This window comes from Antechinus flavipes, chromosome X (genome assembly GCF_016432865.1).
Source record: "Antechinus flavipes isolate AdamAnt ecotype Samford, QLD, Australia chromosome X, AdamAnt_v2, whole genome shotgun sequence".
Classification (NCBI taxonomy): Eukaryota; Metazoa; Chordata; class Mammalia; order Dasyuromorphia; family Dasyuridae; genus Antechinus; species Antechinus flavipes.
Genome location: NC_067404.1, coordinates 19,112,454 through 19,118,364, shown reverse-complemented (window position 1 = coordinate 19,118,364; position 5,911 = coordinate 19,112,454).

The following is a 5,911-nucleotide window of genomic DNA, read 5'->3' as shown; positions in this document are numbered from 1 at the left end:
ATGAATCAATAAACATTTATTAAACACCTCCTATGTACTAAGTATTGGGCTAAGCACTGGGATGATAGGGCAACAAGCTTGGATCCTACTTGAGTCCACACTTTCCCTTCTGTCTTGGTTGAATGTAGAGCTGCCCTGTATTATGGTCATTGAAGGCTCAAAATGGGAAAGTTCTAAAGTATAATTTGATCTGTCTCTGCAAAGCCAAGACTCCCTAACCAAGGACTGGCCCCAGACAGAAAGGAGCATGTTTTCAATCCCACCTCCCACCTTTTCTTTCTGAAGTGATTGTACAGAAGCCATGTCTGCTGCTAATTGAAAGGAGATGTGATAAAGTCTCTACAGCAAGGAAGAAGTCCACATAGGTTTTAGGAAGCTACACCTCATCTTCCTGGGAATATGGGTGCTGGTGGGGGAGGAGGACTAAAGGGAGTGCTTTAAAAATGAATGTGCTCCTCTTGTGTCAATTAATACTGATTTTATTTTATCCTAATTCTCTCTCTCTCTCTCTCTCTTTTTTTTTTTTTTTGGCTTGTGGGGATGGAGGGCAGTGCAATGCCAGCAAAGTCTTTAAAGGATGACAGAATACCAAAATGGACTCTCTGCCGCAGCCCCTCCCTTATGGGCTGTGGACCCTGCAGAGGAACAATTGTGTTGTTGAAAGCTGCATTAGCTAGGCTCCCCAATCTCTGGTTGTCATGGCAACTTGTCTGTTACCAAGGAAATCTTATCCTGAGTTACTGATTCTAGTAATAACTCTTTAGTAGACCAATTTTATAAGTATCCCTCAGCCATTGGGGGAAACATTCTTCTTTTTTTTAAGAGGCTTTATTTTTTTCTAATTTTGTGATAATTTAATTTCTCTTAGCACCTTGAAAATAAATGTCAGAAACAAAAATACAAACACAAGGATGTAATCAGCTTAACATTTAAAGCATGAGTCTATATCATACCATATTATTTTAGACAGTCTTGACAACAGGAATAAATCAGAGAAATGGACAAAGTAGAAGCCAGATAGTGGGTTTGATTTTTCTTCCCCAATCCCCTTTTCAACATTTTAATAAAGGAAGTGAATGCCAATGGAAGTCCGAATCATCTGAGGAGAAAGCTGATGGGCACACACACATATATATACCTCTATCTATGTATCTGTCTGTCTATAAAGATAAAGAGAATAAGGAGGGAGGAAATAATATAAAGGGGGAGAAATGGAAGCTAATTTAATAACAATGTGTAAAACAAGATATGTAAAGCAGATGTGGCTAAAGCAACTGAGTCAGGAGAAGGAACAAACATGGAATCCATAATTTCATTCAAGGACCTCATATTAAGGTGCCCAAAAACCTGTTCCTAGGCCAAATATATGTTTGAAATTTTGAATTTCCCAAAGAGAATCTATGAATGCTAAGGAATACTCTGGAGATAACATGTGCTTTGAGAATTACAAAGAACCTTTCCCAAAGGAGTCTTACAAATACCTTTTATGACACAGGTATGGTGCTGATAGCTAAATCAGGTAGAGTGAAAACAGAAAGAAAATTATAGACCAATCTCCCTAATGAATATTGATGCAAAAAATCTTAAATAAAATATTAGCAACAAGATTATAGAAAGTCATCTCCAGGAAAATAGACTATAACCAAGCAGGATTTATACTAGGAATGCAGAGCAGGATCAATATTAGGAAAATTATCAGCATAATCAACTATATCAATAACAAACTAATAAAAATCATATGATTATCTCAATAGATGCAGAAAAAGTATTTGATAAAATCCAACATCCTTTCCTATTAAAAACACTAGAGAGTATAGGAATAAATGGACTTTTCCTTAAAATGATCAGTAGCATTTTAAAACCAATTTTTTTTGGTTTTAAGCTTTATTTAAAATCATAGCAAGCATCATATGTAATGGGGACAAACTAGAAAAATTCCCAATGATATTGGGAGTCAAACAAGGCTTCCCACTCTCACCATTACTATTCAATACAGTATTAGAAATGTTAGCTTTGGCAATAAGAGAAGAAAAAGAGATTATAGAAATTAAAGTAGGTAATGAGGAAACCAAATTATTACTCTTTGCAGATGATATAATGGCACAATTAGAGAACCTCAGAGAAGCTACCAAAAAGTTATTAGAAATAATCCACAACTTGAGCAAAGTGCAAGATACAAAATAAATCCACATAAATCATCAGCATTTTTATATATTACCAACAAAATTCAACAGCAAGAGATACAAAGAGAAATTCCAATTAAAATAACTGTTGATAGTATAAAATATTTGGGAATCTATTTGCTAAGGGACAGTTAGAAACTATATGAACACAATTACAGAACACTTTCCACACAAAGAAAGTCAGATCTAAACAACTGGAAAAATATCAAGTGCTCTTGGATAAGTTGAGTGAATATAATAAAGATTACAATACTACCTAAACTAATCTATTTTTTTTAGTGCTATACCAATCAAAATCCCAAGAAACTATTTTACTGACCTGGAAAAAATAACAACAAAATTCATCTGGAAGAACAAAAGGTCACGAATATCAAGGGAACTAATGAAAAAAGAAATCAAATGAAGGTGGCCTAGCTGTACCAGATCTAAAACTATATTATAAAGCAGTGGTCACCAAAACCATTTGGTATTGGCTAAGAAACAGACTAGTTGATCAGTGGAATAGGTTAGGTTTACAGGACAAAATAATCAATAACTATAGCAATCCAGAATTTGACAAACCCAAAGACCCCAGCTTTTGGGATAAGAACTCACTATTTGACAAAAACTGCTGGGAAAATTGGAAGCTAATATGGAAAAAATTAGGGCTCAACCCACACCTAACATCACATACCAAGATAGAATCTAAATGGGTTCATGATTTAGACATAAAGAGTGATATTATAAACAAATTAGAAGAACATAGGATAGTTTACCTCTCAGATCTGTGGAGAAGAAAAGAGCTTGTGTCCAAAGAACCGGAACTCATAATTGAACACCAGATAGATAATTTTGATTATATTAAGTTAAAAAGGTTTTTGCAAAAACAAAATTAATGCAGACAAGATCAGAGGGAAAACAATAAATTAGGAAATCATTTTTACATTTAAGGGTTCTGATAAAGGCCTCATTTCTAAAGTATATAGAGAATTGACTCAAATTTATAAAAATCTAAGCCATTCTCCAATTGATAAATGGTCAAAGGATATGAACAGACAATTTTCAGATGAAGAAACTAAAATATTTCTAACCATGTGGGAAGGTGCTCTAAATCACTATTAATCAGAGAAATTCAAATCAAGACAACTCTGAGATACCACTACACACCTCTCAGATTGGCTAAGATGACAGGAAAAAACAAAGATGAATGTTGGAAGGAATGTGGGAAAAGTGGGCACTAATACATTGTTGGTGGAGTTGTGAACAAATCCAGTGATTCTGGAGAGAAATTTGTTACCATGTTCAAAAAGTTATCAAACTGTGCATACCCTTTGAACCAGCAGTGTTTCTATTGGGCTTATATCCCAAAGAGATCTTAAAGGAAGGAAAAGGATCCATATGTGCAAAAAAGTTTGTGGCAGTCCTTTTTGTGTGGCAAGAAACTGGAAACTCAGTGGATGCCCATCAGTTGGAGAATGGTTGAATAAGTTATGGTATATGAATATTATGGAATATTATTGTTCTATAGGAAATGATTTTAGAGAGGCCTGGAGAGACTTACATGAACTGATGCAAAGTGAAATGAGCAGAACCAGGAGATCATTGTACATGGCAACATCAATATTATAGTGCAATTAATTCTGATGAATGTGACTCTTTCCAACAATGAGATGATTGATGCCAATTCTAATGATCTTGTGATGAAGAGAGCCATCTACACCCAGAAAGAGGGCTGTAGGAATAGAATGTGGATCACAACATAACATTCTCACTCTTGTTGGTCACTTGCATTTTGTTTTCTTACTCATTTGCTTTCTTTTGTGCTTAAAATCAGATCAGATTTTTCTTGTGCAGCAAGAGAATTATATAAATATGTTTATACATATTGGTTTTAACACATATTTTAACATTTTAAACATATATTGAATTGCTTGCCAGCTAGGGAAGAGTGCAGGGGGAAGGAGGAGAAAATCTGAAACACAAGGCTATGCAAGAGTCAATGTTGTCAAATTATCCATGCATATGTTTTAAAAATAAAAAGCTTTATAAACAAAACAAAACAAAACAAAACAAAACCCCAACCCACCCCCCACCAAAGAACCTTTCCCATGCCCCATTTGATCTTCACAAGACCCTTGTAAGACCTCTCACCTTAATTTCAAAATGGAAAGTGCAAATATTTTGGTGTTCATTGTTGCAATGGAATAAATGAGGCCCAGACCTGGAAAAGGGAGTTGTTATGGGGATGGCCATGGGAGTAAGATGAAGTCACTCAATGCTTCCACTTTCCCCATCTCAGCACTTAGTCCCCTAAACTCCAGACAAAATACCTTTGGGGATTTCTTGTTTTTTTGATACATAGAACTGTCTTTTTATTTAGACCAAGGGCTCTCCAAGGAGGAGTTTTTATTATTATTATTATTATTATTATTATTATTATAACTTTTTATTGACAGAACATATGCACAGGCAATTTTTTTTTTTTACAAATTATCCCTTGCATTCACTTCTGTTCTGACTTTTCCTTTCCCTCCTTTCATCCCCTCCCTTAGATGGCAGGCAGTCTTATACATATTAAATATGTTATAGTATATCCTAGATATAATATATGTGTGCAGAATCATACAGTTCTCTTGTTGCACAAGAAGAATTGGATTCAGAAGGTAAAAATAACCTGGGAAGAAAAACAAAAAATGCAAACAGTTCACACTTATTTGCCAGTGTTCCTTCTCTGGGTGTAGCTGATTCTGTCCATCATTGATCAATTGGAACTGAATTAGATCTTCTCTTTGTCAAAGATATCCACTTCCATCAGAGTACATCCTCATACAGTATTGTTGTTGAAGTGTATAATCATCTCCTGGTTCTGCTCATTTCACTCAGCATCAGTTCATGTAAGTCTTTCCAAGGCTCTCTGTATTTATCCTGCTGGTCATTTCTTACAGAACAATAATATTCCATAACATTCATATACCACAATTTACCCAGCCATTCTCCAATTGGATGGGCATCCATTCATTTTCCAGTTTCTAGCTACTATAAAAAGGGCTGCCACAAACATTTTGGCATATACAGGTCGTGAGAAAAAGCAATTTTAAAACCCCTAATTAAATATTAAATTAAAAATTCTGAAAATCAAAGGAGACATTAATAAAAATGAAATTAAGAAAACTTCATAATTAATAATCAGTATAAAATTATATATCGTATATAATTTTATATTTTATGTATAATGAATAATAACTTGGACACATACATTTTTGGCAGAGTTGTGAACTGATTCAACCATTCTGAAGAACAATTTGGAACTGTGCTCAAAGGGCTATAAAACTGTGTATGCCCTTTGATCCAGCAGCACCCCTATTGGCTCAGTATCCTAAAAAGAACATAAAAGAGGAAGAAGGATCCACCATGTGTTAAGGACCACATGTAAATATGAAAGGGTGGGTTAGTTCTCCAAAAGCCCAAGCTTCCCATAGCTGTGAATCATAACACACTTGAAGGAATTGCAATCAGTCTTTACAGATGCAGATGTTGCTTGTGAATTGGAAATGAAATAAGTTTGAGGGAAGAGGAAAGAGGAGAGAAGTCAGAGAATGCAACTGTCCCTTAGTCACCTTGTATCATTATCATCCTCTCACATGAAGGGATCTATTCTGCTGGTCAGAATTAGATTCCCCAGCAGCCACTAGTACACATATGTACAAAAGTATTCATAACAACTCTTTTTGTGGGGGCAAGGAATTTGG